Raw genomic sequence first — 12,382 nt, 5'->3', positions numbered from 1 at the left:
GCTGCACTGACAAGTCCTACTACAAAAGTCAGAGAAGCCTCTTTCTTTTGCAGTTTGCTCAAGATAAGTAGCTACAAAAAAAAAAAGCAAGTCTCTTCACCAGGAAAACTAATCTGGGATCGTGTAGCACACAGACAAGCCCCTTACTGAGGCAAAGCAGAAAGTTCAGGGCAGACAAGGCAAATCTGCTGATGGGGCAACAACACAATTCTTTGTACCTCCAAAGCAGCAAGGACTTTGCTCATTTCCCACCTCCAGCCTTGCCGTAAACAGTAGGCAATGTATCACCAGGTAACAGCCCTCCCATGTGTTTGCACTGTGGGTATGCTGTCACAACATGGGTAGTTACTAAACAAAGCATTCTTCCTCCCATTTAATGTTCTAAATAGGCTATTACTACTCTCTAAGGCACATCAGCACCGTATTTTCCATTCTAACTCTCAACTGTCAGCCAAATAATTGTGTTAGCTCTTCAAATTTCATTCTCTGGTTAGGTGACCACCTGTAAAATAATATGTTTGAGAAATGGAGGCGATCTTCGCCTCATAGTGATTTACTCAGCCCTACCTGTGCACACACCAACCAGCACAGATGAAGCAAGTCCTGATCAGCCAGGAAAATAAAGGCAATTTTTCAATCAACTTGAAATAGAATCACAAATTCTTGCATTTTATGAGCCCTTTGAATTTCTGGCTGCAAAGGTTTTATTTATCTGAAACAATAGCAAATGGGCAAATGCTGTGAAGTTCCACGTTCCTCAAGATGCCTCTCAAAACGCATTGAGATTAAAACTTTGGCTTGAGTCTTTATTCTGGTAAGAACTGAAGGGTCTTGCCCTTGGGCCCCAAGTCTTCCACCCAGCTCTTTTGTTTCAGTTCCAGCAACCTTTCCTGCTCAAGGAAAGACTGCCTCACCTTCAGAAAGTCCCTACTCCTCGCTGCCTGCTTGGAGACAAAGGTAGAAGCTGCTTTTCTACACACATACAACCCATGGTCATCTACTTTCCAAATAGAGCTCATATCAGTATCAATGGCCGATCAGTTTTCCCTCCCAATATGCAGGTGTAATTGTTTTAGGCAATTCTTTTTTCATTCTTTTTTTGAAAGCACTGCAGGTCACACCTCAGCCCAAGGTGTTGATGCGTGGGGTCACTTCAGCACCTTCCTCTTCACCAGCTGTCTGCAAGGAGCAACGTGAGGGCAGAAGGAGAAGAGAGAAAGGACAGAACATTGAAAGCATTGAGAAAGCAGAGCAGAAAGCCACTCACCACAGTGACTTCTCTCGAACAGTGACACAAAGAGCACTCTCCAACCCCCACCCTGGAAATACAAGGTGGAGCAACAAAAAGTACGATGTGCTACCTGATAAGAAAAATCAGACTGATGACAACAAAACAGTTCTTGGTATGGTCCTCCTTTATACTTCTATATTTGCAGACCATGAACAGTTTTCAGGTGGCAGCTCAGTTGCAGGATGGGGAGTGGGTTTGACAGACCTGCACCTTCCTGCCCACTCACTCACACAGCAGTGATCATGCCCTTTCTCCCCTCTCAAGAGAACTACTCACAGCAGCTACTGACCAAGTTAACGTCTTTCCAAATGGGATCCGAGTATGTTGCACTTCGGTTCTCCATTTCATAACTACTGATGGATTCACAAACACATCCACAGTAACCACATGGACAATCTTCAAAGTCTTTCTTTCATGTAGCTGTTCATTTGCCAGCAGCTGAAGTCTCGCTTACCTAAAGCTGTCTGTTTACTAAAAAGCAGCCTCAACCATGAAATACCTCATAGCAAGAACTAAGTGAAGTGATACATGCTGTCTTATTTCTTTCAATAATTGCTGCACAAATGCAAGCAGAACCAGTTTTTCCATATTTAACTATTACAGCACCAAAGACAGCAGGTACAGTTTTGATTTCTATTCCCTCTTCTGTTTTGCACAAATGACAACAGTGATTCTGAAATTACTTTAGCAATTTCCATGACAACTGATTGCTGATCATAATTACACCCATTAGCAAATATTAAAAAGGAATCAGGAATCGATAAGCATCTAGTAGAATAATTGAAGGAGATCAGTATATGAATTATGAATCTTGGGCAAAAATAATCTCTAGTGTAGTGGACTTGACAACAAATTCAGTCTAGGAAATGAATGTTAGCAATCCAAATGTCCACCACAGGAAATACCATTTATGCTAAAGATAACACTTCTTCCTTTTAGACTTCACTTTCAAATGCTGGCCTGCAGTCACCTTAGGTTTTCTACTCCTACTAAAACATGAAATGGAGAACAGATGTGTTTTTAATGGTCTATCTGTTAGCAACGGTACATATTACTTGTACAGGAAAGTTTCTTTACAAAGGTAAACCTTTTTTGTATATGTTGAAGGGTTTTATGTGAAATTTCAACTTGCTTAACTGTGTTTACTTTCTGAAAAGCTCCTTCTGCAATACAGTCAAATCTTAATTATATTTACTTTCTATTTTCTTACAAAAACTGAGCATACCTACTTCAACATATCATTACTCTAAACTACATTTACAGAAAAAAAAAGCCAAATCAATATAAAGCAGTAGGCTATCATTTTGGGGAAAAAAGAAAATCAGGAGGCAGAAGAAATCCCACAACATATCAGAACAATCAGAGTAAAATACAACACTACACCACCTAGACTGCACCCTTGATGATTGAGAGCCACAGCAATAATGGTGCTAATATACTGCAAAGAAAGCACTGAAACTGAACTTTTTAAATTCATGTTCTTATTTCAGTAGATTGCTGCTTCTTGTGACATTTGTTCCACAATAGCCTTTAAAACAGGAATAACAAGTTATTAGTCACTAGTAGAAATGGAAGATGTGAAATAACAGGGGCTGTGGTTTCACAGACCTCCAAGGTCAGCAGCCAGCTCAGACCACTAAAGGGAGCAGGTCTCGCCCACTTGGACCCCTCATCCTGTGCCCACTGCAAGGTTTGACAGCCTGAGCACTCAGTTTCTGCACCCACCAGGCTCTCTTTGGATCCTGTTCACCCAATACAACAACAGAAATCTCTTTTTGGTAGGTCACTGCTTAGCAAGGGTGGTGGAGTGAGTGCAACTCTAGCAGAGGTATAGAGGAGCTCTGGAGCTGGCCCAGTGTTTGGAAAGGAAAAGCAAAACAAAAGTAGGATCGCAAGTGCAGCAGTGAGTTGTTAAAATGAGTTATCACTTCTCCCAGATCCACAGCCTAAGAAAATTAATACTAAGATACCACTGGTGGAGCTGGTGGGTTTGTTGCTCATTTTTAAATACCACTGTTATTACAGGATGTGTTTTGAGGCAAGAGATCACAATCACAGAAAGAAATCTCTATAGTACTGATCCAGGTAGGACAGAGAAATAGTGACAGAAGATGGTTCAGGAAATGGAAGATTTGCAATTGAAGAGTGGATCACAAGCTAAGTGAGAAAAAAAGAAGAATCTGTATAACCAGATGGGTAAAACTGAGTTACATGAGAGGATTTAATACTGTTCTAAAGTAGTTTATTGTGCAAACACAGGATGGTTCAAACAACAAATCTATTAAGCCTTATAATTAACTGTTGGATCTGCTCTGCAGGGGGGGAAGTCCTTTTATAAAACTGGTTTTCATAAGCAGCAAACTTCAGGGTGTAAAATGACACATCACACCAGAATGGAACTGAGCTGTGCTCTGCACCTTGCAAAGTCCAAGATGCGTGATTATTTCTTGATTCCCGGACCCCCCATCACATCTTGCAGATAGATTTTCTGACTTTAGCTGCTTTAAAATTGAATTTACCACTACGAAAGTCAATACTCCACTTGCACCAAGTTTTCTGTGACCTATTTAAAATTCATGTCTTAGAACACAGCAGCCTCAGAAGTCAGCATAGTTCTTCATTGTGTAATTTCAGTTTCATTATATCAAAAGCAGAATGCTTGGGCAGTTATTTATAGTAACAAAACCCACAATATCAAGCTATGTAAACTGCAGGGGGAAAAAAAACCTGAACACAGAATATTTAACTTGAACACTATGGGGAAAATTAGTGTCTTCAACTGAGACGGGAATAGGAGAGGAGTGTGTGTGTAAGCCTCAATAATTTCTACTGAAATACCCCTGACTTTTACAGAAATTAAAATCCATTATATTTTTCAGAATTTTTTTAAGGATGAAAGTATATTACACTAGGTAATAGTCAGCCTATATCAAAAGCGGTGATAAGAAAAAAATCACTTCATGAAATATACATTTATACTATCAAGAGAGTTTTTTTCCAGACACTACCATTTAGGATACAGAATTATAAGCATACAGCAAACAAGTCTCAGACTGACAAACTTTCTAAGCTCAAGATCATTACCTAGTTATATCTAGAATGAAATGTCTCTCATTGCTGCAGCAGTATGTGAAATATGCCTCAGCTCTTCTATCTCACTAAAGCAATCAAGAAGCACAGATTGCTGATGTGAAAGGTCCAGAGTACAAGGACATAACTTGACCCTTCTAAACACAGCAAGATGCCAGACAATGTTAACAAAGAAAAAAAACCAAAATAAAACAAAAATCACTGTGAACAGGAATATAATGAGCATTACACAGTACTCTTACTTTTCCTTGTCTCAGTTATTTAGGGATAGTGCTACAGTTCAACATAGAAACAGATCTTTCCCACCTCTAGGATAAATAGTGTATTTGCACAGAACAGGTGAATTAAATAATACAGCAAGGGATGAGGGCCATGCTAGGGGTGGGAAGAAGACAAAACCCACCCTGAGCAAGATAAAACCACTTGCTGTTTAGGTCAGTCCAACTAAAACCAGTAAAACAGAGAGAGGCTCAAAGATAAAAAATTCTCTCTCCTATCTATAATACTTCCACCCTACTAAAGTGAGTAGAAATATATATGGGCACCTAAAATTCAACTAATGCACTGATGCCAACACCTTCAGTTCCTTTGGCTTTTTTTTTTTTTTTTGAAGAACTAACATTGATACATACACTGAAAATGTGTCACTGAACAGCATGTAACAGAGCTTTAAGGCAGCTCAAAGCACACATCAGTGCTATTCAGAACCCAGTATTTTTGAAACTGATTTTGCCAAGTGTCATAACCAAAACGCAAGAGCAAATCGTAATGTAAGAATAACACCACTTAGGTCTGCTGTCAAAGGCCGAAATAGTTGTTTCTATCTGAATTTCTACTTACTCAACAGAACCATCTGTATCATCCTTCAGATTAGTATTCCTCCTGAAACAATCAGTCCCACTGGCAATCCCACTTTGGAAATAAACCTCAGCCCAAGGCCAAGAGATGGACAAAAGAACGAACACAATTGTGCATTAGTATCCAGAGCAGTGTACTGCAGGGTGATATCAGAGTACATTTTTAAATTATAAAATGCCCTGTGAGTTCAAGGAAGCAAAGCCTATTTATGAAATAAGAGGTAAAGGAAAGAGACAGTTAAAATCCAATCCCCCTTACTTAACAACAAGCATTTGAAGACTAAGTCCTACCAAGTACAAGTTTTAAAAATCTTATTTCTATATACTGCTTATTACAGCGGAATTTTAATGATCCCCAAATTTCTTCACGTGTCAGCCATGCAACATTTGTTACACCATCACATCCGTCCTTCACAGCCAAAAAAACCTAAAACTAACACTTGCAACAAGGAAGTTCCCTCCCTTGGAGGTTAAGTATTAAAAACACTACCAAGCAGACATACCCTCACTTCTAACAGAAGCATTGTTTCTACATTAATACTCTACATCATGACACAACAGCAGTCAAGCACGCTTCCAGAATGTAACATTTGGTTTAGGAAAGGTCCTTTGCAGACCCGTTCTGAAATAAGATAATGATAATGGGATGCAAACCTCTGAAAACCTCAAAAATCTTAGGACTTGTACACAGTTTTCACTACATTTCATACGTGCCAAGCATTAGTGCCTGGGTCTCTTGGATCACGGAAAGAGCCAAGTCATGCAGAAGCAGCGAGAGCTTTCCTCAGACAACTAATATGTCTCACGGGATATTTTTTTTCCCCACACTAAGTTTTGATTGTCTACTAAGATAATGGATGTCTGAACACAGATCTAATAATTACCTTTCTTCTTGTTTCATCTTATCTTTCATTTTACCATTTTCAAAGCTTTGCTTGACAGCCAGACCTACTGTTCTCAACTCCAACAGGCTACTGGAAACCCGCACCATGTAAAGCACTGACTCGCCATGAGAAACATGGGTATCTCACCTGGCAACAGCAAAAATGAAGCAGACACATTCAAATTAAGTTTTCCGCAAGCAGCTTTATCCTTTGATTTTGCTGATACTAAATCCAGTTAGCTAATTTTCAAAGGGAATTAGTTAATACCAAAACCATTAAATAATATAATAGTCACCAGAAAACTCCAGGATATGGTAAAAGTCACTTTTCAATAAAGCTATGCAGTTCCTGCCACAAAGCCACGTGAAGTCCACAGAATAACTTCCCAAAATAGCAAAGCATGCAGCCGCTACCCTAGTGAAGGTTATCTCTGATCAGTACCTAACCAATCCTCAGGGCTCTGCACAGCCATCGAGAAAGCACTTTATACCTGGACTGCAATACTGAGCTGTGCATAACAGATTACTCTGGGGTTTTATGCTCCTAAATCTGACTGAGACTACCGATAAAAAAAAACACGTGCTTGTTGTTTGCTTACCATTACAGGCCACTGGATCCATCAGCAAAATCAGTATTTCTCCACTCCGCTATGGTCTGTTCAATCATTTTGAAATTCCTGCAGTAGTCTGAGTGCAGCCCACTCAGATGTGGATCCTTGACACTAAATCTTTTGATGTTTCACATGTATCAACCTGCAACAAGACAGGGAATCTTTACCCCAAGGATCATAAGCAATAACAATGCTTCTATTTCTTTCCCTTGTAGATCAAGAAGGAAAAAAACTATTCAGTCCCTGTCTCAACATATTATGAGCCTTTTACCTAGACAACCAACAAAGGAAAAAGTATTTAACTATGGTATGACAAGCTGGAGCATGAACATAACTTGATTGAAATCCTTAATGATAGAGGAAACGTCTGAGAAAAAGGCTGAAGACTGGCAAGAGGTATCATCTTTACACTAACTGTTCCCAGTGTTTTTCAAGCAAGGCCTGTGTGACACCAAAGGTTACTTTGCTCAAAAAAAGAGAAGAATGTTTTACTAACTTTGAGAGCATTCTTGATAATGAAAGCCCTAAGTTTTTCAGTAAATTTTATTACACACAAGATCAAATACCAGCAATTAAAAAAACCATCCCAAGAAGAAAAGCTTGGATAAAACAGTGTATATTTCAGTACAGTGTAAAATACTATTTGGTACTTTGGATGACAGATCAGCAAATATGAAAATATGGAAGGAAAACCAGCTAAATAAAAAAAGCCCAAATCTCAAACAACAAGCAAACAAACGTAAAACAACCAAAAACCATTCCCTCCCTGCACAGTGCAGCTCTAGATAAAGACATATCGACTGCTAATGCAGAAATTAAGAGATTCTGATGACTAGATTTTCTTGTTTTGCAGCACAAGAGAGGCAGAAAGGCACATTCCTATGACATCGTGAGCAGAAAATTGTATCTGCAGGTAGGCAGACAATCGGAAGACATGGCAAGGTTAGCATTCTTGAACTTAGCACACCAGCTCTCTAGCTGGGGAATCCATATCATAAATCACAGCTCTTGGCTTTGTCTTCTTCTCTTCCTACTTTATCATCCTTACACGTACTATGGGAACAACTGTTTGGATATGACAAGACTCCAAAGCTCAATATCTCAGCAAAGTACTAAGCACCAGTAGGAGGCACGGTTGCTCACTATTCACTGTTCAAATCCAGCACACACCAGGGACAGGAACCAAGAAGGGGAGTAGATGGTTATACAGCAGAGTTGAAACAACGACCCAGAGAAAAGGCCCAGAGCAGGTAACTGGACTTAAGATATCAATGGGAAACCTGATAGAAGTTAAATAGCTGTGCTGGGAAGGGCAAATATCAACATCAACTTTGTTGTTCACTAGAAACCCACTTTGGAAACCGAAAGGATAGGGAAACTGCCAAATGATCTGGAACACTGTCAGAGAGGATACAAAATATTTTACTACAGAAAGATTTCAAATAAACCTATAGTACTTCCCTGTGAAATTTTTGCTATGGTATACAAAATACTTTAATAACCACTCAAAATAGGCGTTCCATTCCTTTACAGTGGATTCAACGTCCAGTTCATACCTCAGCCTTGGGACAACTGTGACCAAGTCCCATTACCTCTTGGTCAGGAATTAGTTCCACCTAGCTGAGCCAAACAGGCATCAGTACTTGTATAAGTTAAATGGAAACTGGAGACGGTTCTTAAGAAAAAAGCTCAGGATCCCAACCAAGACTTCTGGCACCTTTGGAGACAGATGAGAGGAAAAAACAATAAGACATTTCTGAGCTCATCTGAAAAGGCAGATGCAAATCTGTGCATCTGCAAAAGCAGATAAAAATAAGACTTTGTTTAACCACTATTACACGTTCAATACGGAATGCCCAAATAAGCTGCTTCTCTAATTCCACCTTATTATGCTCCCTCATCCTTATTAAGGATGAGCCTCTGGTAATCAGCAAAGAGATGCCTCATGTTCCTTTGAGGCAGGCCAGTGCTGTCTGAGAGCACTACGGCGTGGCAGTTTCCTGGTATTCAGCTGGGAAAATGAGGAGAGTGCCCAAATAGTTAGGGTGTCCCAGAAATTTCATAATGCCTTTTAGAAAGACATACTATGACAGTTTTTTAAAATCATCACAGAAACAACACTTCTGGGATTTCAGAAAAAGAGCTAGAGGACCTGGAACCATTGTTTTCAACACTTATGAAGGTGCTTAACTGTAGCAAGTTGTACTTTGAATTTACCTAGTTATCTTTTGGAAAATTAATTCAAGGACGATGCCAAATACACAAAGTTTCACTGATTTTTATTTTTTTTAAATTATGCTTTTTTTTAAAGACATGCATAAACCCATAACTTTTGCCAGAGCCCCGATAAACATCTATATGCAAGATCCACTGCAGTTCCTGAGGACAGTGTACTTCCTATCATACACAGATGTTAGAAACAAAGATAACAAGAGAGGGAAGGGGAAGGAAAAAAAAAAAAAAAAAAACAGAAAAAGGTCTTCTGTATTTGTAACTGAAACTTCTCAGAGACACAGAGACCACATTGCCGATAAGTAGCAAGTTTCCGGAAGTAAAGTGATCCTCAGACTATGTACTTTGAGGCATTTTTTTAATCTGTGAGACAGACAAACCTCTCTGCATTCAACACTAACCACAGGGGCCTATTTCCCTAGCAACAGCTTGCAGGCCATTTTCATTTTGACTGAAGAACATTTAACCAGTTACATGACGAGCACCGAGTCTTGCTGCTGTAACAGCAGGTCCTTTTCACACCTCCCAAATTGTTATTTGTGCAGTATTGAGCTGGTGATCAATGCTGCATCTGCAGCACAGATCTGCTTCATTGTGCTTTTTTTAAAAAAGTATCTAAACTGTGTCAAGTTCATACCATTAAAAGGTGAAAAAAAAACCTCTAAGAAAGTACTTTCTTGGTACTAAGAAAGTCTTCCTTTTGCTCCTTTGTAATACCTCCCTCTGTTAATTTATTTTTTCAAGATTTCTACTTTGCTTTAGGTTTGGAGTACCAGAGCACAGACCAGAAAAGGACATGAAAATAGTTCTTGGTTAAATTTTAGGGAAACTTCCTTAGCTCATTAGTTCATGCTGTCCTTACTTGGACTTTCTGACTGGTTCAGTGGACATCTCCACAAACCTCTGCAAAGAAACACTGTGGTGCACCAAGGGTTTCTGGTTATCTACTTAGTTTATTTATTAACTTAAAAGTTGCCTTGTGTCTCCAGAGTTTACCTGGCTAGTAGGCATAGCAACAACACCAATACCGCTGGAGCCGTAATCTGAATGCTCATCTTGAATATCCACAATTGTAGAAATAACTTAATTTAGCTCAAATTAATCCCATTTACACTGAGAAGTGAAATGTTCTGCAGGAAATAGCTTGTATCTTTTTTTAATGACTTTACTAATAAATATTCATTTAAAGTCTTCATTCATTTGAAGTCTTTTTTGGCAAAATGTATTGGCATAACATGTAGCTGATACAGGTCTGGAATTGTTTTATATCAAATCTGTACAAAACAAAAACATTACAATAACTTCAACTGAACAAAAGTATTTTAAAACAAAAGCGTGATTCGTATTCTTAAAATACCATCCTATATTTCAACTACATCTTAACAGACAGATTCCTCACACTTCATTTTAGAACACTGCCAAAGTTACTTACCCCTCAGCTACATAAAGACTTTATTTAAGAATTATCAAGATTTTTCAGAAGTGCTGAAAATATATTTCATAAGGTCTTTAAAAAAAAAAAGACAAAAAACAAACACTTATAAATCAAACTAAAACTATTATAATACTAAGAGGCTTCTTTATACTTTACCGAATTTTATCCTAAATGATAGTAAAGACATATAAATGGAACTGATGCTCAGCTTAAAGTTTACCTTATTCAGAAACATCCAAGGCAGAAACAATATAAAACACCACAAGAAGAGTTGAGAGTGTATTGATTTCTCCCATTAAAGGCATTTTAAAATTCCTAAACTACAACATGAAGGAACATGCTGGCAGTACACGTTACAGCCCACTGAACAGCCTTCAGTTCCCTTCTTTTTAATCTCTTGCTGCATTTAAACTTGGCTATCACTGTCTTATAAACTCACATGAAATGAGATCTTCCTCTGGATTTCTACACAAAGACTGGTTTCTGGACTCTTGGAAGTAAGATTTAATTAAAGCAGTAACTACTTCCTTAAAGCAGGAACTTTGCAGTAAGAATACAAACAGACAGAGCCTATCTTCAAAGTCATAAGATCTCCAAAAGTTTCTGGTACAATCTTTCTTGCTCTGACAGGTCTAAGGGTTATATAGCACTGCCGGGGTGGTTTTCAGTTTCAGTAATTAGGGTATTTCTACCTGGTACAAAGGGTTAATTAAGAACTTTAGAAAGGGTAGTTCAGATTCAAACTACTTGCAACTTCTTAAACAAGCAAATACACAACAGAAACATCCTTACTGCAAGGTTGTTTTAAAGAATACACAGTTCCCACTCTTGCAGCTGCAGGTCTCCAGCTTCTGTGGAAGCTCTATGGCAAAACTCAGCCTGGATGTATCCAAAGGTCTCTCAGCACATTCATACCACAGTCTGGTTTACGCCTGTGCCTTGACAGGGTCGGTAGTGACAGGGATTCACACCAAAACTAGCCCGAGTGAAAAGCACCAGAGAGTTGAAATCCTATAGGATCAACCAAAGGAGACAGAAAATGTGTCAAACCAGTAACACAACAGTGGACTTCACCAATTCACCTACAACCAGGTCAAATGGCATAATGAGATAAAAAGTTAAAAGTGACAGGAAGTCAGAAATTACAGTCTAAGAAGTAACTATTCAAAACTGAGGAAATGCAATATTCTTTAATGAAAATGTAATTAAATTAAATTTTTTCCATAGAATCCCTGGTTTTATCTCTTGATGTTGAGGGAGAAAATAAGAAGTTTTTATGAATGCTATATCCCAACAAAGCACAAACTAATAATGGACTTGCATAGGCTTAAGACCTGGGCTACTGGGAGTTTCCTGAAAGATATCCTCTGATTCAAAGACTTCACATTCTCCGCAGAAACACAACACAAAAACAAGTAGCTACACATCGGGAAAACCTACGCAACTAAGCACGTTAGGAAAAGATCTGAGAAGAGTCTTGACCCAGAAGAAGAGAAGAGACTCTGAGAAGAGTCAAGAACCCAGGCTTGATAGTTCACTGGCCAAATATCACCTGGAAGATTAGGGAGCTCCTGGAGAAGCACAAATCACCCACTTAGTGTCACAGCCATCTCTTGTCTTTTCAAAACGCTAGTTACTTTTACCTTTCACTAAGGTTGTTCTGCACAGTTCAAGAGCAGGCCTGGGATCCAAACACTGCCAAAAACCCAAGAATATTATTTCAAAACCCACATCCTGTGGTTAAAGCATAATACATTCCAGAGGTATTTTTCTCAACGGTAATCCCATCTTCCCCATTCTGTGCAGATACAAATTCTCAAAACCTTCTGAAGCCCTTAAACCCATATGAGAAGGATGACAACTGTGGTTAAAGCAAAGAACTCAAAGTCCATTTCCTAGATTTCAGCTCTCTCACAGACTTCCTGCACACTCGCTGGCTCTCAGTGTGTGGTATTCCTTCTCTCTCAAGGGAATTGACCTAAT

General features: G+C 38.9%; 1 protein-coding gene across 6 annotated transcripts in view; it reads right to left on the bottom strand.

Annotated features, from left to right (window-relative positions):
• Window positions 1–12,382, bottom strand: part of ADCY7 (adenylate cyclase 7) — a 62,291-nt gene that overhangs the window by 35,556 nt on the left and 14,353 nt on the right. For 2 of the 6 annotated variants that reach the window (XM_054078638.1, XM_054078639.1), the window contains one exon: window positions 6,721–6,874. The exons of the other annotated variants lie outside the window; for them this stretch is intronic. The gene's annotated coding sequence lies outside the window, so the exon portion shown is untranslated. The remainder of the gene's footprint in view (window positions 1–6,720; window positions 6,875–12,382) is intronic. 6 annotated transcript variants of the gene reach the window in all.

Source organism: Cuculus canorus, chromosome 13, assembly GCF_017976375.1.
Source record: "Cuculus canorus isolate bCucCan1 chromosome 13, bCucCan1.pri, whole genome shotgun sequence".
Lineage (NCBI taxonomy): Eukaryota > Metazoa > Chordata > Aves > Cuculiformes > Cuculidae > Cuculus > Cuculus canorus.
The sequence above is the reverse complement of the archived record's forward strand: the minus strand, read 5'-3'. Positions and strand labels throughout refer to the sequence as shown.